This window comes from Haemaphysalis longicornis, unplaced genomic scaffold (assembly GCF_048455015.1).
Source record: "Haemaphysalis longicornis isolate Haplotype H1 unplaced genomic scaffold, Haemaphysalis longicornis Haplotype H1 scaffold_2, whole genome shotgun sequence".
In the NCBI taxonomy this organism is placed as follows: Eukaryota; Metazoa; Arthropoda; class Arachnida; order Ixodida; family Ixodidae; genus Haemaphysalis; species Haemaphysalis longicornis.
In genome coordinates this window covers 195,524,372-195,550,633 of record NW_027526295.1, presented here as the reverse complement: position 1 = coordinate 195,550,633, position 26,262 = coordinate 195,524,372, and the positions used below count along the sequence as shown (strand labels likewise).

Genomic DNA, 26,262 nt, shown 5'->3' with positions numbered 1-26,262 from the left:
ATCCGACGTCCGACAACTGAGGCAACTTTACGATCGGGTCCAGGTGCACATTCGCAGCCTCAAGGCACTTGGCACGAGCTCCACGACATACTGCACCATGCTTCGGGAAATCCTGCTAAGGGTTCTACCGACAGACATGGTCCTGCGGTTCCATGAGGGGCTAAAGACGTCACGTTCCACAGTTGATGCTTCGTTAAACGAACTCGGCGACTCGACCGGTCAAACGGGCCAGCCCGACCAGGAGCTTCAATTGCTCTTGGAATTCTTCCAACATCAGCTCATGTGTCGGGAAGCCGTTGCTGAAAACACCGCACAGAAAATTCATCGCACCCCAGAAGATGGACGTAAAGCCAACCATCCGCGTGACCTCTCTACAACCTCTGCGCTGCAAGGCTCAGCGACCGACCCGCAGCGGTGCTTTTTTTGCCACTCTGGAAAGCACTCTGCCGATGCCTGCGATTCCAAGGAACTGAGCCTATCACGCAAAAAGCAGATGCTCGCCAAAGCCGGAAGATGTTTCCGTTGCATCAAGAAGGGCCACATGGCTAAACAGTGCAGAAGCCAGCCTAAATGTGGCAAGTGCTCGAGGAGGCATGTAACGTCCGTGTGTGCCTCAGACAGCACTAAGAACGACGATGGCAACGTTACTTCGACCCCTGTCAACTTGGTCTCAAAGCAAGCGGGCTCAGTCGTGCTGCTGCAGACTCTCACAGCGAAAATAGCAGGCACGACAACATCCGGGCGCTACCGAGTTCTCTTCGATGGAGGAAGTCAGCGAAGCTTTATTACTGCGAATGCTGCTCAGAGACTGGGTTGCGAACCGCTTGAAGAGGAGACGCTTACCGTTGGCGTGTTTGGAGGTCAACACACACGGAAAACGATGAAGAAGGTGCGAGTTATCCTTTTCGCTGCAGACAACAAACGTCCAGTCAGCATCGAAGCCCTGGAAGTGGACACGATTTGCAGCGAAAGCATCCCTGTACCAGAAGAAAGAGTTCTAAGGGAGATGAATAATATGCACATCGATACGAAGGCTCTTTCGGTACAAGGAGTGGAGGATAAACAGATTGCGGTCCTCATTGGGTCAGATTATTATTTGGAGATAGTGACCGGTGCAGTGAGGCCTGTGCATGGAAAGTTGAAGGCCGTAGAGACCAAACTAGGATGGACTGTTCAAGGTCCACTGCCTGCTGCAGCCGACATCATTCAGTGTGCCAACGTTGTTGTTCTTCGAACATCTGTTGAAGATCAAGAGATCTCAAAACTTTTGACTCGGTTCTGGGACCTTGAAAGCATCGGAATCAAGGCCAAAGAAGAACGAGCGATGAGCAATGATTCAGTGCTGACGAATTTCGAAGGCAACATCTCGAAGAAAGGCCAGCGATACGAAGTCGCGTTACCATGGAAGGAGAGGGTCGATCTGTGTGATAATTACGCTGTTGCAAACAAGCGTCTGCACAGTTTGATGAACAAGCTCAACAGAGACCCTGAGCTCCTAGAAAGATACGACTCGACTATTCGAGAATACCTCAAGGCGGGATCTGCGGAAAGAGTACCACCAACAAAAGGGCAGTCTTCAGAAAGACTATATTACATGCCGCATCGAGCTGTAATACGTGAGGACCTAACTACAACAAAAGTGCGCATCGTGTTCGACGCGTCGTCTCACGAATCGGGTGCGAAGTCGTTGAACGAGAACCTAGAAGCCGGCCCGAGTCTAATTCCCGACGTAGCAAGGCTATTACTCCGTTTCCGACGGTACAAAGTTGCCATGATTGCCGAGATTGAAAAGGCGTTCCTCCAGATTGGCCTCCGGGAATCAGACAGAGATGCGCTTCGCTTCTTGTGGTTCAGGACATCACCGAAAGCAGGTCAACCACTACCAGAATTAGACGTCTGGAGAATGACTCGAGTGCCCTTTGGAGCCACTTCGAGTCCTTTCCTACTGGCAGCTACATTGAAGCACCATTTTCGCTCCGTAGAGAATCGGTTCCCAGTGACAGCTCGACTCCTACAAGACTCGATGTACATGGACGACCTCCTGATTGGAGCCGATACCACTGAAAACGCGATCCAGATGCATAGGGAAATATTGGAGATTTTCCGTGAAGCTTCCATGAATATTCGAAAATGGGCCAGCAACGACCCTGTTGTAGCGGCAGAGTTCGAACAAGGAATGACTTCGGCGGAAAAATCCCTTTGCTCGCCCTCTGGGACTCTGAAAGTGTTGGGACTACATTGGAACAAGCAGTCGGACACCTTTTCTTTCAAACCGGAAGGAATCCTTCACTTCATCAAGGAGCATCAATGCACCAAACGGTTCGTGCTTCAGGCGGTTGCAAGGATCTACGATCCCTTGGGGTTTTTGTCGCCCTTTTTAGTGCGGGCTAAAATCTTCCTACAAGATCTATGGAAGGAAAACCTCGACTGGGATGACCCCTTACCACCCAACTTGTCTTCTGTCTGGCTGAAATGGAGCAAAGAGGTCGCCATGCTTCAGGATCTTCGGATTCCCAGGTTCCTAGCAGCCGGCGGTGAAGGCCCTTACCAGAAATCAGACCTTCACATTTTTTCGGACGCAAGTGAGTCGGCTTACGGGGCTGTAGCCTACCTCCGAACAGTCGACGCCAGCGGTGCCGTCACCACAATCTTACTGTTCGCGAAGACGAGAGTTGCGCCGTTAAAGAAGGTCACCCTAGCGAGGTTGGAATTGATGTCGGCTTTGCTTGCGTCCCGCATGTACGACTACTTCGTCAAGAACTGTGACCTCGGCATTGTCGACACAACATTTTGGTCAGATTCCCAGATTACACTCTGCTGGATAAGCAAAGACCCCACCTCCTGGAAGGCGTTTGTGCGAAACCGCACGCAAGAAATCCACACGTTAACGGACAAAACGCGGTGGAGATTCTGTCCTGGTAAAGAGAACCCGGCGGATTTGCTCACACGAGGTTTGTCAGCGCACAGACTGAGCCGGTCACATTTATGGTGGCATGGACCTAGATGGCTTGCCAGTCCTTCAGATTTATGGCCGGAGTTTGGTGAGAAGATGGACATCGAAGACTCAAGCTTGGATGAAATTGAGACGCGACCACCAGAAGTTAATGCTTACGCTGTTAATACCAGACCGTCGGTGCCATCGCTTATTGAATGTGAACGGTTCAGCAGTCTCACAAAACTTCTACGTGTGACGGCATGGATCCTACGATATGTAAAGAAACTAAAGAAAGAAAGTGATAGAAGTGGGGACCTGTCTGCGGAAGAAGTTCAGCAAGCAGAGCGCTACTTGCTTCGCATCGAGCAAAGACCTCACTTCAGTGCTGAAGCAGATTGCGTCGCTACCTTGAAACCGTTTCCCGCACAAAGTCCCATCGGGCAGTTGAGACTGTTTTTCGACGACGACGGGTTACTTCGAGTCCAAGGAAGAGCAGAGAATGCTGACGACTCTTACTGCTCTCGACATCCTATCCTACTGCCGAAGGACTCTCACCTCGGGAAATTGATAATCCATCATGCTCATGCAAAAGTCTTCCATGGAGGAGTCCGAGATACTCTGACACAAGTGCGGGAACGATTCTGGATTCTGAATGCGAGGCAGTCGGTGAAGAAGGCAATACGACGGTGTGTCGTCTGTCAACGCCTCCAAGCTAAACCAGTCGAGCAAGTGTCACCTTCGCTGCCCAAAGACCGCTTTAAGCAAGCTTCTCCATTTCTGGTGACCGGAGTCGACTTTGCGGGACCCCTGTACATCAAATCGCATTGCCAGAAGCGCTCCTATGTCGCCCTTTTTACGTGCGCAGTAACAAGGGCTGTTCACTTGGAATTAGTGGCAGACATGACGACGGAAAGTTTCCTGTGCGCCCTGCGGAGGTTCATATCCAGACGTGGTCTCTGTCAAACTGTGTATAGTGATAATGCACGAACATTTGTCAAGACCTCCAAGGAACTTCAGAAGCTTTGGAGAACGATTAGAAACCCCGACGTGCTTGCCTTCTTCTCATCCTCAGCAATTGAATGGAAATTCATATGCCCGAGCGCTCCCTGGTGGGGTGGGTTTTACAAGAGGCTCGTACGGTCTGTAAAAACCTGTTTAAAGAAGATGCTTGGACGGCGGCTTGTAAATGAGACAGAGTTGTCCACGCTACTAACAGAAGTGGAGGCCGTCGTGAATTCGCGGCCTTTAACTTACGTTTTCAATGACGTTCAGGAACCATATTCTCTGTCTCTAGCAGACTTTCTCGTCGGAAGGCGACTGACAGCATTACCACCGTACGATCCAACAATCAACACCGACTCGACCACCGATCAACTAAAGAATCTTTGGCGCAAAAGAGAAGAAGATTTGCAAGCCTTCTGGTCACGTTGGTTAAAAGAGTACCTTAATGAGCTTCGGAATTTCTCATCCAACAAAGCCAAAAGGACAGATTTATTGAAGAAGGACCGTATTGTTCTACTAGGTGAACGACAGCGTCCAAGACAACTGTGGACTTTGGCGCGAATCGAAGAGTTGATCGCCGGACGAGACGGCATTGTCAGATCCTGCTATCTCCGTTTGCCCTGCGGCACTACCGTCAAGCGCCCCGTACATCTACTCCACCCTTTGGAAGCCACCTAACGTCATCTGTCGGCGAGGGAGACTGTTGTGACTTCCTCGCTCCTAGCAGAAGACACTTATCATCATCATTTCATGCTGCTTTTCACGAGCTGCCGCATGCTCTCGTGGCTGCGTCGGCTCGCTCCACTTCTTCTTCTAGTTCCATTAAAAGCTTAATCGGATCCCGACGTGTCGCTCCCCTTCCTGAGCATCGCGCCGCAGCTGGAGGACCCAGAGGTCCAACACACCCCAATATATATCCACCAACATGCCCACACTGCAGTGAACATCCAACACTGTACCACACCCCCTGGGGTTGCCAAAACACACCAGCAGCCCCAATTATTCGCACCCCCACCCTCGAGCAGTGGGAGACCGCACTCTGCAGTTCGGACCCTGAGAACCAGCGACAGTTGGTGGAACGGGCACGTAGGACCGCAGCCACCACAGGGTGCCTGGATTGAGGGCTTCTCCCGCTTTCAAGCGCGAACCTCTTTTACTTGAATAAATGTTTCACCACCACCACCACCACCATCACCTGCTCTCATGCGGCAGCACCTCCTTGGCAAGCTCCATCGGGGTCATCAAGCCATGTTAAAAGGAGGCGGGGCTTGATGACCGAATTCCCCAAGTCGCGGGGATAGCATGAGTCAGAGAGTCCTTTCTTATTGCTTTTCCATTTTTGCGACGAAAGTGAAAGCAAATGTGAATAGATGCTGTAAAAGATGACGATCAAATGAAACTGAAAATAGGGCCCCGGCTTTCTATGACACTTTGTGGTGTTCCCTTCAACGTCACGAAAAAACGGAAGGGAAAAGGCTGACATAAATGCCAGTTTTAACTATTTATTTCTCGGCAAACAGGGGAGCATTGGTTGTGAAACTAGCTTCCTGGATATAGCTCGAACTCGCTTGTTACCCACTAAGCCCGGGGGCTACAAAATAAACGCAAATAGAACAACAAAACAAAAAGTTATTCAGCCTGGCGTGTCACTTTCAGGTGTCTCTGTGGAAATTTTGTATAAAAAAATGAAGTATATTCTGAGTTTCGGGGGGGAAATAGGTATTTTTTCTCTTGACCCTTTTCAGGAGTTAGATAGCGATGTAATGGTAAAACTGATAAGAACAGCGTCTCTATTGTTATGATGAGGATTTCATTTCGAAGCTTGCAGTACCAGAGTAATTGCTTTCTTCTGTTTTTCTTTGGCAGTTTCTGCTTGAAATAAAAACAAGTCAATCCATGCAAACATGCATCAATTTTTTTTGTCACATTTTTTGACGTGGAGAGCTGGACGCAAGCCCGCCTAGTTGGAAACACACATGATAGCAATTAAAATCGACACCGACCATGAAAGCCTCGTTCGCAATGAAAACGATTGCGGAAATGGTTCTGCTATGTTTCTTTTTGGGATGTCACGTAAGCAGCGCGCGTTCACGTGTAGGAAGTTGCCGTCATTGCGACTAAGTGTATTCACGGTGGTATGGAGCTTCACGGATTTCATGAAAACCCTGACGTCGAACCTATCCCAAACCCCTCGCGAGAGCAGTGGGAGAGAGAACTCGCGAGCTGTTTCTCCAGCAGATAGCTGCAGCTGATCGAAAGGGCGATGTCGGCTGGTTGCTGTAATAGTGCCTTGAACTGAGGGCTACACCAAAAGCCCTTTCCTCATTTCAATAAAGTTGCACTCACTCACTCACTCACTCACTCACTCACTCACTCACTCACTCACTCACTCACTCACTCACTCACTCACTCACTCACTCACTCACTCACTCACTCACTCACTCACTCACTCACTCACTCACTCACGATAAAGCCAAGATGTACAGTTTTATCTTTGTGCATTCGGGGTTCTGCGTCATTGCTCTTAATAGAAAGTACCGTGGACTTTTTGGGTCATTTTCAAAATATTTTGTCGTGTTTTTTTACGTTACCAATGTGTGCGGGGAAATATATTAGTGAGCTTGAAAACGCAACTTCAAAGCGACAGTATCTTTTTTCTGCATGGGCACAAAAGAACAACAGCAGTAATCGTAAACCTATCATTCCAGCCATCCGCGCATTTATACGTTTCGCTCTGCATGGTGCGCGCGATACCCAATGTTACGATTCAGCGCGCCGCTACCATTTTCGCGCGTACTGCAAGCTTAGCGCAGTGCTAGTGTGTTTTGTTGTAGAGCCTACCCTCCTGATATCCGACAACTCAAGCTCGGCGGCTGCCAACGTATCTTTATGTAGGAACTTGACCCGAGAAGCGGACGCTGCAGCCGAGATCTCCTCTCTCCCCTCTCAGACTCAACGAGCGCCGCTACTGCCGGCCTCTCACGAACACGGAAAGAGTGTCGTGTGTGTCTTTTCTATTTTCTGGCCGTGTGCATAGTAGCATTGGGAAAGCCGCGCAGCCGTTACGGCTATTGGGTATAAAATCGCTTTTTTTGGTGGATAGTTCGCATTCGTTTTGCAGCAGCGAATCCATGCTGTCGCTCTGTTCGAGTCCTGTACTGTAACCTCGCCCGTAAGGGTATTGTTCCTGTATTGCTTCTGCTCATCTCTCGCCATGCAGTAAACCAGTTAGGTTGCCTTCGGCCTCTTGTCGTCATCACCAAGGCAGCAACTTTGGCTGGCCGCTGTTAACCACGCTACCACACGCATGGTGGAGGTGACAGAGCCCGGTTCGGGGACGCCTTCCCGACCGTAACACAACGCAGCAGATTTCGAGAACGGTGACACAACGAACAGCTCGGCGATAAAGCTGATGCACACGAAAAATTCTCGGAAATATACACGTTTGTTTCCGGGCACGACACGGCACACACCGCTTGTTACAATAAAAGCAAGTGGTGATCATTAGAGCGAGGCACAAATCGGGGAATTATCGTGGCAGTCGCGATAACAGAGCCATTCGGCTTATCGGTCTCAAAACAAGGCGTTAAGCTTCGATGTCGCTCGTGCAGACCGGACCATGCCGTGGGAGTGTGAGAGAGATACATGCTCACTGTGGGGCTGAGAAAAAGCTACCCTTCGCTACGTCACACGGAGCTGTCCGTGTGACGTATACATTACCTGTGCTCACCAATCTAACGACCGAACACTGCGAAGGCGGGCTGTCCAGTTCGGCCCTGGAAGATCAGCGCAGACTTCTCGAGAAGGCACTGAATAGAGCCAGCCAACGCTCTGCACGGAAAGAGGATTCCTCTCACCGCAGAAGATTTTTAACTATCAGTAGAGCTTTTTCCTTCCAATCGTACCCTCCCTACAGTGACCCTGAAGCTGTGTACGAAAAATTGCCTGTCTTTCCCCATTTGAGGAACCATGCAACACTTTTCTCAACTTTTTTCTATATCTTAGTCAACAAACACATCCAGAGCTTAGGATAGGGGGCCACAAAATACCTCAGCCCGAAATTACTTCTCTGTGCCCATCAGACTACCACTTGTACCAACCTTCATGTAATGCCTCATCTACGGAAACCATTAAGGTATAAAATTAATTAATTAATTAATTAATATTTTTTTTCAACATCATTTGCAACAAAGCAACCAGCAAGGTTTACATAAGAGATCGCGAGGAATCGGCGAAACATAATTTGGCACGGAACGTACCATTACTTTTTAGTTACCGTAATTACCCGATTCTAACGAGCACTTTTTTTCCGGAAAAACAGGCCGAAATATCGCATGCGCATTAGAATCGGATACGAAACCGAAACTGCAGGAACAGCTGAAATTTTGTCCCACCCATCGCCATCGCTATTTCAAGATGGCGCCAAAGCTTTTAGCAGCAATTTTTCGGATCTAGGCGCCTAGGGTTTTCTATCGGCGTTCACACAAATCGTCAAATTATTTCACTTGCGCGCTTGATAACAGCAATGGGAGCAGCGGCAACGAAGGCGCGCCGCTTCCACGGCTTACGAGCGGCTTCCACGCGTTCACAACCAGCGGTTCGCTGAAGCGTGCACCTCTGGAGAAGCTCGCGGGATGGGCGTGCGAGGCGTGGGCCACGATCCAATCGACCATGGTTGAACATTCGTTCAGAAGTGTGGCATCACGAGCGCGCTTGATGGCACCGAGGACGAGATGTCGCGGTCAGCGGAAGGCGACAAGGAGCTCTCGGAAAGCGACGAGGAGTGAGATGCGTGAGATTACTTCGGCAAATATATCGCCCGTTTCTCTCGCATTCGTTTTTCTTGCTCACAAAGTTCCGCACGCGTTACAATCGGAGGCGCAAGTTTTTTCGGTTTTTTGCCTGGAAAATCGGGTGCGCGTTAGAATCGGGGGCGCGTTAGAATCGGGTAATTACGGTAAATGATTCGGGGAAAACTTGAATGTCACCTTCAGAATGTCAGATTCATACTTTTAGGGTCGATAGATGTGAATTACTGATACCATGGGCGATTCGGTAAGCAATAACATATTCGGTATATCAGAGGGACGACGAGGTAATCAGAAATCCAAGTGACCGCATAATTTACTCCGAAAGAAATTCATCATTTTATGAACTCAGAAAGGAAAATCCCGACTTCGCAGTTGAGAACTATGGGTGAATTCCAATTTAGTCTTCAAACTGCTTCGTTGCCGTCTTCACGGACAGTATCGAAGTCAGCAAAGATGAAGGCTAGCATCCTGTCCAAATGCCAGCGCCACTTTTTGGGCATAATGTTGTTACAAACTAGCTTGTTTTTTATTAGAATTTTTAGTACAATTTATTGGTGGTAAAGATGATTTTGTTTAATTTTTAAATCACGTAATGTGTGTAATAATAACAGTAATATAATTTAGGAGATCTGGAGCTTGCATTTCTCAACATGTCTGCTACGAGGTTGTCGTCTGCGTTGGTATTGCGTTCGTGACCGCCGCGCCGTTCCAATTCTTATTCATCTAAACGTCTAATTAGACTGCTTCGTAAGCTGTCTACCAAACTGTCCGGGAATTGGAACGCAGCCTCTGTAGGAAGAGCCATTATTAAAAAAAAATATTATAAACTGACGTGTAGTAAAAAGAATGTATTATTTTACATTCTACCAGGTTAAACTTCTTCCGACAAAGTTCTAAAAGGGCTATGAAGACAAAATACAATATTTGGGTTCATTTGAAAGGCTGTTTAATCCCGATAACTACACTACCGATTTTATTGCCAACTTCAAACAAATAATCGAGATATTAAAAAATAATTCAATAAGGCCTACTCCCTACCTACTTTCCCGCAACTTTTCTATGACGTCACAAACCTTGTTTGTGCGATTACCTGATGCTTTTACCGTACAGCGTAAAACTAGGGAGCACGAAGCACTTTTTTGCGCTGGGAGAACAAGCACAGCGGTCAGCAGTACGACCACACATCTGCGAACGCTTTTCCGTCTAAAAAATGTAATTGCTAGACATGAGAGATTGTGGAAATTTGGGGGACGCTTACTGCACGAGCGCTATACAACAAATAGTCACCTAAACTGCTTGAAATGCTCAAACTAAATAAAAGTGTAAAGTGGTTATACATTACATACCTTATTTTTCCATGGCTGGCAGCACTGGCCAGTGGCCGAGTGGTCTGAAGCGCTGGGTAAATTATTTTGCAAGTCACAAGTTCGAATCACCAAGGGTACGTTTTTTTTTTGTAATTTGACTTTTTCGTTTTCGGCCGATGTTTTCTATACTGAGTTCACCATTTTTGGGCCGTAACGTTCGCTGCTCCACGTTACTAGTCCACAGAACGCGCGCAGGCTGACACTGGCGCGCTAGCGAGATCTCGTTGGCGTGCTGTTGCCGTAAGCACCGACTGCTTGCGGGAAGTGGGAGCAGGCCAGAATCAACAGACCCTTGGCCTGGTCCGAACACGCTTTTTACGATGCAGGCATGAATGAGGCAAGGTCAAAATATGGGGGAAAAGTGCATGACATTTGAGCGTCTGCGGTGACGCGGAGGGCGTTCATCCCCTGTGTAGGCCTCGGCTAGTGATTGCTACGATTCCAAGCCGTCCTGGGAGGCTTATCTTAGGCATTTTACAGCCGACAACATAGCAGAAGCGCGATACGACGATTACTGAAGTATCGAGAATGCCCATCCAACGATGCCGTCGGATGTCAAGCATGTTGTTTTACAGAACCGAAACCGAAACTTGTTTGAATGCTAACCTTTGACATCGTCCAATCAAGGTGCAGCTCCTACCGTCGTCACAGCGTTTACTTGGTGCGGCCGCCACAGACCGCGCATGATAGTTTTTCTTCTTTCGTGCTGGATAAAATAATTACCGACTTATCAACTTGAGCCAGTCTACGCAGTGCAAGCAAAACAGGGAGCTTGACAAATTCACTTCAGTGCCCCTTTAACTATTACGGAGTTAGCTAGAGGCAAAGTTGAGTAGTAAGCAAGCAGGGCAACTAGCCTTGAAGGCGTGTCTGTGATGGTTCCTCTCAAGCAACACATTTTCGAAACTATTCTCGGCGCACCACCGGGACTTTCCAAGGTCCGTGCTCGTCAGGAACTAAGGGAGTATACGCTCGAAATATCTCGCCTAGAAAGCCTGTGTCCGTGAGGTTGACATCTTCTTTTAAGAGGCATGCAGGGCGCCATCTGTTCCCAGTTTCTCAAAAACATTTCCCCGACCGGCTTATATCAACGATCTGGGCACATTGCACAAGCTTGTCGGGACTCGTGGCAAAACTCTGCTGTTCCTCTTTCACACTCATTTCCAGCCTTTTGTGACACCTGCACTTCCTATTCTTATAAGTACGTCGCGGTTATCACTGCGTAAACGGATTGTACATTTCAGCGGCCTCATATTGCTAATTATTCCTCTGCGGAAGTCAGTCCATACATCTCGAGGCCCGTTCTGTCCCATACAATGCAAAAGCAACAAAATCGCAACAGGCTCAAGGGCACTGCGCCAAGTATCAGGCAGCGCTCCAACAAAAAGCAAATCATCGGGCACGCGTTCTTCGTGCTCTTTCTTACCTGCGACAGGACGCGCTGTCGTTAGTCGCCTGTTGAGTTGCCGTCGCCGGAATGAGCAGGGGAACACTGAATATGGTGAGCGCCTCCCGCACAGTCCCCGACACGGTTTCTTCGTTGGCGGTAGGTGTGACAGTGTTCTCGCAGTCGGGTCGGCCAGCCTGGCAGCAACGCGCGAGCGGCGTTGAGCCGAGAACGAAGTAAAGCGGCCACCGGTTTAGAATATCCACCAAGAGGGAGAGGAGGGCAAGGTGAAAGGGCGAGCTTGCAGCCCCAACGCACGTCCGTGGTGTCGGCTTTCACAACATTCCTCGTCCTTGGGAGAGAGAGAGGGCAAAAAAACACGGGCTTCTTTCTCACATCCGGAGAGGGGAGGAATATTGGGTTGGGTTGGAATATTCTTCAATCAAAAGAGAGGAAGCGCCTGCGTTACGTATATCTCCTATTTGTTGAGCGCTCGGCCAAAACGCGTTACAGCCCTTGCCGACCGGAAGGGTGCCCAGTTCGGGTAAACTAATTGCTTTGTTTTTTTTTTTTCCGACTAGGCAGCTGAATGAGGCAGCGATACCCCGCAGCCTTTCGCATCCCTCGAGGGCATAATTAGCTCCCTTGGATCAGACTGTGTGGTCATCTCAATAATGACTCGGCCCTGAGAGACAACAGCGACGCATTTGTGGAGATGTTGGATGATGCCAACGTCTCTTAAGTGGCCAAGATTTGCCAAAAAATCCCGCCATCTCCACGAAGTGAATGATGATGAGAGGGGCGAAGCTAAAATGCTTATCGTTAAAACCGTGAAACATCCGCCCGCACATCATATAAAGACTCGACACGTCAAGCTTACCACCGCTCCGTTGACAAGCCCGTCGACGACTTCGATGTTTGTGGTGATTATGTAGGGCCTGTTTGGGACGATGAGAATCTCCATAGGTAAGTTGGCGAATTCGGCGTGTGACATTTTAGCCACCTTGGCCGTCGCCTTCTGCAGACCGTCTTGTGTCGCGTACCCCCGGTATGTGTCTTGAGCTCGCAGGCGACGAACGACAACCTCTTCTTCTTCCTCTCCTCCTTGTTGGGTAGCAACGAACGCGTTGAACGTTTTGGCCTCTTCGGCCAATCTTTGGTTGGCCAATCCCTAGGGGGATCCTGCCACAATCATCATTAATATGCCGGATACAGCAGCAACGAGGGACGGGACAGGGCCCGAGCAAGAGGAGCTTCGCGCCTAAAAAGTTCGACGGGTCTTCATCTTCGGCTTGTTTTTTCAAACGCGAAAACATTGTTCGCCATATCAACCACTCTTTTCTTCCCATTTAACGAGCTGCTGGTCGAAGAAACATTCATGCGCTGACGTGACCATGAGTTTGAAATGTTCGAAATAAAATTGACCGCGTGGAGTCGCAAAGGGCAGGTCAATTTGGTCAGGCGGAATCCGCTTTCTACGCGGAACTCGGGAAATATGCGTTGGTTTCCAAGCCCGATGTGTGTAAATAAAAAATAACTATGAAATATACAGATGTAAAACTCAAACAGCCATCTCGTACTGCGTTAAGCCTATGATGGGGTATGTATGATGGGCTATGCGCAACCAGCCCATGATTGGTATGCCAAAATTGTAGTTTGACATGCATGTAGTTTGACACTGCAGGGCACCAAGATTTTTTTAAAGCGGAGCTGTTGTTGCTGGCCGTAATGTGTGCGGCGTCATCAGTAAACCCCGGGGCATGGTTAGTCCCGCCGTTTACCGCGCGCACGTGAGCACGCGCCTTACGAGGAGCGTTCGGAGTTGTCCAGACTTACGCGTAGCGCTCGCAAAAAGAAATACAAAGGAAACAGTTCACGTGCGTCCGCTCCTCAAGAGGGGAGCACAAGACAGCTCGCGCTAGAGACGCCCAGTTCCCGAAGCCGGTAACCGCCGGTTGTAGCGCGTGCTGACGCGTTCCACTTTGGGAAAAATGTGAAAGCCTGCGGACAAAACGATCCGGGCCCACCTGTCATGCATGAGGAAGACGAAGATATGGATGGATGGGACGATGACTACTACTACCACAGTGAAGACCGACGACGGAATATGTAAATAACCAATTCCAAACCTAATGCAATGTGTGGTGGCGTGTGCTTCAGTGCTTTTGTAGAAAGAAATCCTGTGGTTCAAGCCGTGCGCGACTAAGTGGAAGCTTAGAGATTTTTTTTTCTGGGATAGTTATTGACGAGAACGGAGGCCCGTTCCGAACTTCTCGTCAAACATGTAGTACTCGCTTCTATGATTTCACGTATTCGGGATTATCACGGACCAAAATCAGTGCGTTTTCGAGTTGCACAGTCCAGCCGAAAGCTGCACAATTGGCAGCTAAGTTGCTCCTCAAATTTTTTATTTGCGGGGTTCAACGCACCTAAGCTACCCCTGGCATTGAGGCAAGTCGTAGTGAAAGCTGCTTCTCAAATTATTGCACTATTTACTGTAGCTACTTTGCTCATGTAGTTTTATATCCACAAACGTGCCTGCATGTATGGCCGATGAAGGACAAACGACATAACTACCCTGGCGTTTTATAGACGACTGCTGTGTGGAATACCGTTCGTTATTTGCAAAAGATGCATATTTTTATTTCTTAGAACTAAAAGCCATTTCCGTTCCACGCTTTTTACCAGCCTTTCTTTAGACTACGCGCCCCCTCCAGAACGCAGGAAAACGATTGTGTCGGTCCTCTAAAGGCGATGCTCTTATTGGGCTTAATAAAGGCTGCAGTAATGGCGTGTCAGTGTATGTGTCTGTCGGTTTTATTACTTCCGTCCGCCCATTTCTATCCGTCCCTCTGTACATTTGTGTCTGTCTGTCTGTCTGTCTGTCTGTCTGTCTGTCTGTCTGTCTGTCTGTCTGTCTGTCTGTCTGTGGAATTCTCTGCAAAAAGTTGGTGAATCTGCGTTTGATGTCATGCAGGAGGTGACAATGTTGCCGATTCAGTCGCACAAAAGCGGGTCCCGGACAATATCCATCTAATGCTGGAAGGTCATCACATCAGGCCTACAAAGACAATTCGAATACTTAGATTAAACATTCAGGCAGACTCGAAAACGCCGGCCTGATTGGAAGACCGAAGACGACCACAGAAAAAGTCACTCAGATGATACGCAGGGCGGCCAACAGACAGAGAGGACTGAAAGAGCAGGACACCACAAAATAGGTTCAGGCCTTCGTCATCTTGCGCATTACCTAGAAGGCCCCGTACGTAGTTCTAACCAGTGAGCGGAAGAGTAGCTCGACGTCGTCTTACGTAAACTGGCACTGGGAAGACCCATGAGCGCTTCCACAGGTCGAGCTCCTTCCCAGAAACCCCTTGTTGTTTGAGGCTATGCTTTACTACATTTGACAAAACACGCAGGTAACAAATCTTGGCCCCACTGGATTCTACGGTAGAGTGCGATTTGTGAAAAGGCAGCAATACAGCTGTAATTTCCGCCACGCCGAGACCAGGCGATAAGCATGCTAAAGTTAGGCCTTCACAACTCTACAACCGAACTAATCGAAGGTCGTCTCTCAAGCTACAGATTAAGGCTTTAACTAACACCTGCGGGCAGAAAGCTCATGGGGGAACGAACTTCAGTGGACTTCCCAGGAGAAGCTGCTACCCTAATATCTTGCGTCGAATACGAGGCAGTGCATGCAAATCAGGCCCATCCCTCGGAATTTGCATCCTGAACAGCATGCAGGAAGACGACAGGCCAGAGCCAAGTCGTAGACAAAATTTACGGCAACAACGAGACGCTGTACGCACGCAGAAAGCTGCAAACAGAAAAGAGCAATGGTGGCGGTGGTGCTGACGAGAGACAAATGCCGCACCAGTGCTACCATTCCCAAAACTACTAGTCAGGAAGCGGCAGCGACGATAATCTCCACTCGCCGCAGGCCTGCAGGAGATTCACTGCGGCAACGGTGACTCCCGCAGCGCAGCGCCTCCTGAGCGCGAACCCTACAAAACAGAAGGTCATGATACTTTGGGCCCCGGCAGCACGACGTTGGCAACCAGTTCGCCCATGCGGCGGCCTGCGCACTCGCCAACCAGGCCATGGGAGGAGAACCTGATTCCACCCCTCTTTTGTCCTACCGGGACATTGCCCAGCATTATAGGCTAGAAGGAGGAATCTATTCAACCCCACACTCAAAATTAAATAAAAATCAAGGATCCACGCTTCGATCACTACAAACCCACACGTTTCCTCACTCGGTTCCACTTCAGATGTAGTTCCCCAACCATCATTCACCGTAGTGCAGGTAGTCCTGCGGGAATTCAGGCTCCCTGTACCCCTTAGATGGGCATGTAGTCAAAAACGTACATATAATTACATTGCATATAAACGTGAACATATAAACATGCATATAATATTTAAAAACATACGTATAATTGCGGACATTTCCTGTTATTTTGTATGGTAAAATAGAACGGGCCATTTAACGCAGAGTCGTGCCGAAACGGGGGAGGAGGGGACGCCACCTTGTCAGGCTTTTGTAGCATTTTTGACCGTTCCCATCGACAACTGTACAGTCATTCCTGTACATATTGTGGTAATAAACCTTAAACTTTCAAACCGAAATTTACCACCCCACCCTCCCTAGTTCCAACCTTGAGCAGTGGGAGACCGCGCTGTCCAGGGCACACATCGCCAACCAGGTAGGTCACGCTGACGGAGAGGGCAGAATGAGCGAAGACAGTGTTTGGACTTCTGGACTGAGAAGCACCTTCTAGGCATAAATACGTCGAATAAATGTGTTGCTATCTCTCTCTCTCTCTCTCTCTCTCTCTCTCTCTCTCTCTCTCTCTCTCTCTCTCTCTCTCTCTCTCTCTCTCTCGAGAACACGATGTGAGGAAGCCCAGGGGCTTCACGCCTGGTCTTCTTCAAACTTGAACTGAACTTGAACTTGAACTGAATTATAAAGGGGACAGAAGTGAGACAAATGGGGCAACCTTAGAGGCTTCTAAGAATGAGGAGGGGAAAGGCTTGTTGAAACCTTCCCTTGATCTTATGTAGAACAGTTCAAGCCGAACCGACGCATGGTTGCACCGTCGTGCCAAATAACCCCTGAACCAGCGCGCAGCGGAAGGTCGGGATCGTGGAAAGATAGATAAAAGAAAAAAGAGGATGACCCATATATGCCATCCCCTTTCCGCCAGTAGTTCACAGGGACGCGTGCAGAGAAGCTCAACATTTTTTTATTTCGGAACAGTTCGGCACGCGGGAAAGCTTTTACAAAGTTTGGTGGGCCGGGGAACATGTTCACACTGCTAACAAGCGCTCAACTGAATTCTTGAACACTTTCATATAAACGGGACAGAAGTGAGAAAAGCAGTGCAACCTTAGAGGTTTCAAAGAATGGGAAGAGAAAAGGCTAGTTGAAGCCTTCCCTTGATCTGATGTAGAACATTTTGTTGAACTTAGCGACCACATCCGTCATCACTTACCAACATCTGGGGCAGCCCCTTCCCCAAGATTGTACGCCTTGCTAGACATCGCCATTTGCCGGTGTCCGCTGCGTCGCCCTTTCTCAGAGTCCTCCTCCCGAACTGCTGTCTCCATTTCCTGGCGTGTGGTGCCGGGCTCACGCTCCCCGGCTCGCGCAACTTCAGCTTTTTTTTTTTTGACCCCTTATTTTCTGAACCTCGCAACGCGCGTGCTTGAAACAGAGATTTAAGGCGTTCGCCTTAAAAGGTGTAAGGGCTCAGAAGGGCACAAGTAATGGTAATTGATTTCGGGCATATCTCCCACAGAGCTTCAAATTTAAAATTTTATGTTGTTTATTTGCCATTCCTCTCAGTACCGTACAATCATACAAAAGAACCACTTGCTCGTTCCAGAAAGTTTTCTTGCTGACCGTATGGAGACCAAGCAACAAACTGAAACTAAATTGGAACCCTTGGACGGTCGGTCAAGCACGAAATTGATGATTGAATTTTTAAAAATAGGGGCACTACGTGGCAGCGCCGGAAAATCTATAGTATTTGGACGACATTTTCGAAGAAGCGAGCTGATATGCTGCCCATTTTTTCTTTTGTCTTCTTTCTGAGTTTCGAGGTCGCTTTTTGGAGTTTCCTTTTTCTGTGATTGTGCAAAGTTATCAGTTAGAAGCGGCCTGTATGCTACTGAGTTCGTAGATGCGTTGTACTGCAGCCATTTACCTGCACAATTGGTGCCGAGTATGTACAAAGGGTAGAATGAGTACTGGATTCCCAATCCCTGTCCAGTTCTGTGCGATTCACTGTTAGCCGATGCTGATCACAAGCTTGACGAGTCTCTAAAAAAACTAGGTGCAAAGGTGCGTCTTCGCTGTACGATACTAGTTTGATGTGCATTTTTAAGCGAGCGGGCGTGAAGTTCGCGAAGGCGTTCCACGAGTATTTGGAGGCGCGCCTGCTGGTGCTGAATTCTTTTTTGAGGTGCCTGTCAATGGAGTCCTCTAACATCTAGATGCACAGCACAATGAAAAATTTCCGTGCATTTAGGTCTACGTGCTTGACCAGAATATTTAAATTATTCCTATGGTATGACTGAAGCAATATCAAGTTTTACAGCGAAGCTGTTAGCTTCTAGTTGGTCTGAAAATTTCTTGTCGTAAACCAAGTCCCTGCCAGAACCCAGCAGTTCTCGCCTAAAACACCAAGCGCATGCGTCAAGCTAATCAGGCGTATAACATAGAGCTCAGTATTCGTTAAAAAAACCTACAAAACAAGCATGGAAACCGCATTATCGGTGATAAGGCGCCTGTAAACAACGAGACTCCCCCACCATGTGTTCCCGGTAAAGATTATGTTGGAAGTCTATGTTTGAAGGCTAGGCAGGACTATACTCGGTTACAACTCAAGAACGGCACCACCTCATGTAGTGTATCACTCCGCCAAAGCGCCGGACCCGCGACGTCAGTGCGCGCGCGTTTTGAAAGGGGTTTGCTATGAATGCGTGATATCGTCTGCCTTGTCTCACGCAGTTTGTTTGTCGTCACTGGAGTCGTTTATAAGCATATTAAGTCCAAAAAATCACGGGAACAGCTCACGCCATCTTCAAAATATTCCCAGTAACGCCCTACTTGCGCCGCGCGGAGAAACTTCCGGCTACGCTGATAAGGCACAGCGGCAACTTCCGGTGCCGTTCTTAAGTTGTCACCGAGTATAGTGTCACTAACTAAAGATGTTCTCACCCAAGACACTGATCGCATGCATCAGGCTAGGCAGGACCAAGCATGTGCCGCCAGAGAAGCCGAGCGCAAGCGACAAGCCCGCCGAGACGGCAAGCCACATTTCATAGCCTTCCCCATTAGCATTTGTGGTGGTTTACAACAGCTTCACTGGACATCAACTTTCGCAGAGCGGGATTGCGACCATTATTTAATGAATGACGTTGGCCCCACGCGCCTTCTGAAAGTTATTGGGGGGCCACTTACTTGTCCCTAACTGAGGAGTATACGCCGGCTCGCTGTCGTCGGCCCGCTTCCGCGCAGCTCACACCTGGCAGTGACAGCTGTGACCCCAACCCGTCGAGCGCGGAGTAGTTCGGACGGCCGGCTGGGGCCAGAGGGTACAGGCACGGGTTTTTCAAATGAGCCGGGGCTTTGTTGTTCACGTGCTACACGCATAAACACACAACAACGGCACTAGGCCACAGCGGATGATCTATTTCCGTCCGGGCACTGTTAAAAGGGGACTGAGAGCTACGCATAGGTGGGAAGGCCGTCGATTCGTAGGCTAGTTGCGCTCGTGTCCGGTACATAACAAAACTTGATGAGATAGTTCGTTCATGGTTGTAGCAGATAGACGAATAGGGCGCTAAACAGACGAAGACGAAGGAATACGTGAAGAAAGACAAAACCAGGCGTCGTTCATGCCTTTCGTGCCTTCCTTCGTCTTCGTCCGTTTAGCGCCCTGTTCGTATATCTGCTACATCCGGGACAAACATCGCGCATCTTTACTTATGGGCGAAAGGGGTCGGTCCTTGCGGTGAAGGAGGCGAGTCGGGCAAGCTCCTTCGAATTAAAGACCTCGGGTACTGTGGATGCTTGTTTGCAACCGCGTATATTTGGGAGAGCTGAGTCTCTCGCCTTCCGACCAGAAGCCATTCCTGGATGCGGGGCGCTCGCGGTGTCGGTAATAAACGGAGAGGCTCGATACCCCTCCGAGCCGATTCCCCCCTCCGCATAGCTTGTCGGATGATAATTAGCAGCCTACTGCAAGCACCGAGGTAGGGGATAAGTATTATGTCCACAAGGGGTGCAACAAGTCAGGCCCTCATCAAGTAGCAGACAACAGGGATCTTATAAATGAAACTTATATGCAGCAGCGGGCACTAAACACTGCTCGCGATCTGTAGCAGAAGAAGCACTCAGCAAGGTGAACTCGAAAGGCAAAAGAATAAAATAAAAAAATGAACCCACTACTGATATTTACGTGACCGATAGGCGAAAAAGACGTCGAAGAGGAGCATATAACGAGAATAGACTTTTCTGCCCGTGAAATAACTGGAGCAGGTTTGCAAAAAAACGAACACAAAATAAAACACAGAAGCAGCGTACAGAACCAGTGCGTTGTTAAGCTTATGCAAAAGCCATCTAGCAGCTAGTGGCAACCACAACTTAGTTCCTCATGGAAGCAGCTCGCGGCAGCGCAAAGTTCGATAATGCATTGGGCCGCAAGAGCATCCCGTGAAGGCGTCGCTTCGTGGAAGCGCATTCCATGTTGCCCCGAAAGCTCACGGTGAGGATTAGCATGATCAGCATGTCGTCCAAAGCACTTGTAAAGAGAAATCACAATACTACTGCTACACTGACGTCCGAATGTCATTCTAACGGAAAATCATTTGTCTCAAATGAGGGGCTTTAAATGCCATTCACAATCCGTCCTGCTCCACTACAATTTCGATGGCATTTTAAAGCTGTAACAATCGCTCGCAGTGCTGCGTGGCGCTGCTGCCGTCAGTTCTGTTTTTACATAATAATGCAAGAATCAAGTGGTATATGAAATTCCTCTGCAAGTGGTATATGAAATTCCAATGCAAGTGGTATATGAAATTCCTCTTTCTTGCGGCAAACGTTACATTGGGCAGACTGGTCGCTGTGTTAATGACCGGCTTCGCGAGCACTCTAGCAATGTCAAAAACGGGAGTGGCGGATGGTTAGCGCATCACTGTTCCACGTGTCACCACAAACCGCACTGCGAACCGCTCTTCGACAAAGGTATCATAATCGGCAAGAATAAAGACAGATTAACAAGAGAAATTATAGAAGCTGAAAAAATAGATAGGTTGCAGTCTCACTGCGTGAGCACACCCTCTGTATCCCTTTCTCAAAAAGAACTCTGTTATCTCAGGCGATTATAAGTGTCTCTGCGCATGTGTGGTAGTATGCAAGTGGAAAGCGTGGCATGTATATATTGTGGTTTTTTCCAAATACATTTTGTTGGTAGTTAGCGCTCGTCCTGTTGTCCCCTTTCTTTGTCCGTGTCTATTTTGCGCTTTCAGTTTCCATTATGCATCACCAACAGGCCCAAACCATGACCCTTTTGGACTTCAAATTCAGCAGCAGTTTTTGGCAGTAAAATGATATCAAATTATAGAAAATGCCAGCTTTGACACCATGTTATTAATTCTAGATTGCAATCAAGGTTTTTACACCATTTTGTGCTGTCTAGCCACACTGGTTTGTCGCTTGCTCGCACTGCTGCTGAGAGTATGGAATTATTACATCTTGATATCATGATTTAAATGAATAAGAAGTAGACGAAATCCAGCAATTAAGAATATTTTGTTTCATTTAATTACGCCAGTAATGTATTTGTTTATGCTGACTTGGAACGCTGTGCATGAGAGTGATAGAAATGGCACTTGAGAGCCTCAAATGTCTCTCTGCAGCTCATTTGGCTCGAATGTCATTTGAGCCAAATGGCATTTCAAAACCCAGTGGAGCAGCACAACTTCGCATTTGGGTCAAATGACATTTAGCTCAAATGACATTCAGACGCTAGTTTAGCAGGGGTATCAATGCCATAGTCACACTTAACCATGTTTAGCAAGTGAGGAACATAGCACGTGACATGTGAATATGCCATCTATAAATTTGAATGAATAAGAAGTAGACGAAATCCAGCAATTAAAAATATTTTGTTTGTTTTAAGTTCGCTTTTCGTCTCCATTAAAAAAGTAGACAGCATGGCCGGGATCGAACCCACGTTTATAGGCTCAGCAGCCGAATTCCTTAGCCACTAAGCCACCGGGACAGGTGAGACTGCGTGAGACTGCAACAAGGCACGCTGTAGCGCGCCTTGTTGTGTAGTTAGGCTGCGGTGCTGGGCGGGAAACTCTCCTCTATTCAGTTTTAAAGGTTCAAGTATTTTCGGACTATGGTAACCCTCCGCGTGTGGTATGCATGCTGCCCGCAGTCCGATCTCGCGAAAAAGCGAGTCTGCTTTTTCATTTTCAAGCATTCCGTCATGACAAGGTGTCAATAAGAGTTCGTCATGGCAAGGGGTCAATAGGAGATCCCTGGCGCCGTTTGTGTGCTTCAATTTTGTGGAGAGTTCTCGTTGTTGTACCTGAAGGCCCTGGATATGTACTCAGCCTCCGTGCCTGCTACTGTGGAGGAGCTGTCCCTATTAACGGTGAACCGCTGGCTGGAAATTCCAATTCAGGCCTATACGGCGCTTCACTGGTGGTGGTGATGGTGGTGGTTGTGTGGCATCAGGCGGGGTTATCCTGGCTGGATATGCCGGCAATTGCTCCGCCCAAGCTCCTCCTAATTAGCCACTGGTAGTTTCATTTCACCAGAAGTTTGCAGGTTCCGTCTCCTGCAGGAAGCTTAGGAGAAAGCCCGACACGTCTCGGCGCAGCATCCAATGTCCCCTTGGAAAAGCGATGTGGTCCAGAGTGCTATGTGGGGCTGCCAGCTTTCGAATCGCTGAGAGAATTGCAGTCCGCTCGACATCATGCTCTGGGCAACACATTACGTAGTGGTGTACATCCCCTATCACTGCACAAGACGAACACAGAGGCGATCGCATGAGGCCCACCTTGAATAGCCATGCTGTGGTCTTGGCTGAGCCCGTTCGGATGCGGTATAGCAATGTTACCTCTGATCCAGTAAGTACCTTTGTGACGCAAGGCTGGTGATAAAGATTTCCCAAGAGCTTGAAATGTTCGACGACTTTTCGCTTGAAGTCGCTCAAGTGATTGGCGGGAAATTTAACTGTCGGTGCAAATTGCAGCGCATTCCGTGTCATCTGATCAGTGGTCTCATTGCCCTTGACGCCAACATGGGATGGAATCCATTAAAACAGCACATGAAAACCCTAGCGGCTGAGTTCTTGCACAAGCCGTAATGAACACTGACAGTCCCTTTTCGTGGGGATCCCATGCTGCAAAAGTTGTGTTGCTGCTTTTGAGTTAGTCAGAATTACAACTTCCTGCGGCTTATGTGACTTACGTTTTCTCAAAGCAGCCGCGATAGCAATGGACTCGGATTCGGTGGAAGACACCACATGATCCAGGCGTGCTGCCCAGGCAACCTGGGCATTAGGAATGACATATGCCGCTGCACTAACCCCTCTGTGCGGATTGACTGAGCCATCTGTAAAAATTTGAAGGTGATTGGGATAAGAGTTCTCTCCAAACGTTCAAGAACCAAAAATCTGGCTGCTTCCACTGGCGTGTTTCGCTTGGCTCTCATGTGAGGAACATGTAGCTGACACTGAAGGCGCTCGTAAGACCATGGCGGCATTGAGATGGGAAGTTTCCCCGGCCACTGATGGCACAATATTCTCAGAGTGTTAAGAACAGTGTGCGCATGAGAGGCCGTCCTTGTTTGAAGCCGCCTTATTATTGCTCTTCCAGCACTGGTTTCCCCTAGATGCATTACCTGCGTCAGTAACCTCTGTGACGCCATAAAGCGGACTGTAGAAGACTGGGTCTCCAGTATAACCTTCTCGGCTTCCGCTCCCTGAGAGACTCCAATTGCTATCCTCAGCCCTTCCCTATGCAACGCTTCGGAGCGCTAGTACTGGTATTCTGAAGGGGAGATAAGAGGCAAGTGGTAAAGAATGCGACAAACAATCAGAGCTCAGTGCAGCTTAATTATGGACGCCGGGTGATTCCCCCACTTAGCTCCAGCAATCCTCCTCAAAATGTTCACACGGGGTAGTAGAGCCGAAACAGTCATGTCGATTGCCCATCACCAATGAAGTCTGATGTCCAGGGTGACACCAAGGAACCGCACGTGAGTGGCTTGACGGATAGACAGGCTGCCTAATGTTAACACAACACCGGTGGACCGTCGCTGGTTCCCAGGGAAAAGAACAAAGCAGGACTTCTCGGCCGAGAGCGTCATTCCGACAGAGGACAAATATTTCTGCATGGTGTGAACACTCCGTTGAGCCATCACTGCCAGTCGCTTAGGTTGATATACGGACAACCAGATGCAAACCTCGTCAGCGTACACGGATACTTGAGCTCGTTGTCGAACTTATTTTAGTGCTGCAGGTAGCCCAGCCATAGCCACATTAAAAAGAATAGGGGACAAAACACTACCCTGCGGAACTCCCCTCGAGACGCTTCTTTTTTCGCTTAGCACACTCCCCAACCGTACTTGCACGTACCGATCTGTGAGAAAGCCATGAAAGAAACGAAGCAGGTTTCCTGGCACCCCCGTTGCATGTATTGCTTGTCTCAAGACACAGTCATAACCCTTCAAAACGTTAAAAAAAGAGCTATAGTTGAAAGTTCTTTCACTCGGTTATGTTCGACATGGCTCATAAAGACGTCCAACACTGAAGACCACCTTAAACAGACTAAACTCCGCTATCCGGCGCTATACAATCAGATTAAGGCGCTCCAAATGGGCTGCATTTTGCGCTTCCTTAAGCCTATTCACACCAGTGCCTCGAATTTGGAGCATCGTGAACTCGTTGTCTGTACAGTCACGTTCGATAAGGTCATTTGTGGCCTTGGCATTAGGGAAGGATGTGATGATCTCCCAACTGGCGGAGAAATTTGCGGACGCGTACACTTATACTATGTATGCGGGACTTCCTTTCCCGTTAGCCTCCATGTCTTCCTCAGCGTTGGATGTCCCATTCACTCTTCGTGAGTTCGACAGAGCGATAAGTTCCTTACGCAGGCGATTTTTACCAGGGCCTGACAAAATCACCGATCAAATGCTGGTTAATGTGCCTGCAGAACGCGAAAAACGATCTTCTCCGGTACTTCAACCACATTTGGGAGACTGGTGCCATTTCTTCTTCCTGGAAACTCGCCTGGGTGGTGCCGGTTCTTAAACCTGGAAAGGACCTAGCGGCGGTGTCTTCATACCGGCTTGTTTACCTCACATCTTGTGTGGCGAAGTTGATGGAAAAACTGGTTTGTGCGAGACTAACCTGGTGGCTAGATCATTATAAAAAACTAGCATACTGCATGACTGGGTTTCGACGATGCTTAAGCGCCCAGTATAGCGTTCTCGACGATTCACTGCCTGTTGTCTCCCACACTAGCGTTGCCTTTGTAAGGTCTGCTCGCTCACATCACTTCCTATGGGAGCTTGCTCTTTGCATACTCCTCTCATCGTTTTTTGAGGGTCAATGTTTCCATGCAAAGGCGCAACTCTCAGGTTTTCTCCATGTCCTATAGTAGTCAGCTGAGTTCCCCTAAGATCTCTAGACGTTCCTGTGGCCATGGGTGGGTCGGGGCAAGGCTTGGACTAGTAATTAATGCCTTCTAGAGTCTACCTGCCCTCCGAGGGCTGCGCGTAGACATTGAAGCTGGTTTGCAACATGAATTGGGGGTATTCTGTCTATGGTGTGCACGTGGCTGTTCTTGCTAACGCCTCATTGCTGGCACTAATCAGTATGCAAATTAAATTTCCAGCTAGTGTTCTCCAGTCTATTTTTTCTCCTATATAAAACACGTGAGGTTTAAAAGGTGGTATCTCATTCTTGCAGTCAGCATCGCATACGCAACACGCAACGCTTCTGCTTCCTTATGAAAAATGCTGCAATCGTGCTTATCAGATTTGCTAACGTGATGTGAATACTCGTCGCGGGGCGCGCGGGTAGGGGATCGGTGCACATATCTATTGGGTAGGGTCGCGCTTGAGTAAGAATCGCGTAGGTTTGTGCTCATGTCACGAGTTGAGCTCGTTATCTTTTAAGGTCAGGGTATGCCGGGAGGAAAACTCTTTTAGTCTTGTCTGAGAAGTCGTAAATATTGCGTTTTCATTACCAAAGAATTTTCCTCAAGCTGCGAAAGACATGATAAGCCGAGCCAGTTTCCGGGTGGCATTTTGCTGCACTCAGGTCGGGGTTAGGATTTTAATTTATGCAAATAAGTGTTGTTTCGCATTACAGATTTCACATTGATTGGTTGAACGTGAATTATCTCTTAGTTTCCTCAGGAGCCACGTTAATTCTTCTACGAACTCACAGTTACGACTCCACTTTGCGTATTTCTCGGTGGTAGATTTCTTAGTTACAATAAGTAATGGAAAGACTATACGATAAATATTTGAACTATAAATATTCAATACCAAAAAATGTTCCAAAGATGTTAAAAAATGCATTTTGATAGGATCATATTTCGATGTATTTATTCGCATCCTAAAACATCACCACAACAGTGCAGCCGAAACCAATTACTCATGCGGCAAGTGAACCAGAATAGACGCCCAACTGATTTGAGGCGTAGAGAAATGCGTCCACCAAC

General features: G+C 48.4%; 1 protein-coding gene across 2 annotated transcripts in view; it reads right to left on the bottom strand.

Moving 5' to 3' along the window:
- The window catches only part of LOC144169742 (putative sodium-dependent multivitamin transporter), a 97,893-nt gene that overhangs the window by 58,940 nt on the left and 12,691 nt on the right, over positions 1 to 26,262 (bottom strand). The window contains exon 1 of one of the 2 annotated variants that reach the window (XM_077699066.1): positions 11,542 to 11,785. The exons of the other annotated variant lie outside the window; for it this stretch is intronic. The gene's annotated coding sequence lies outside the window, so the exon portion shown is untranslated. Of the gene's footprint in view, positions 1 to 11,541; positions 11,786 to 26,262 lie in introns of those variants that run through there. 2 annotated transcript variants of the gene reach the window in all.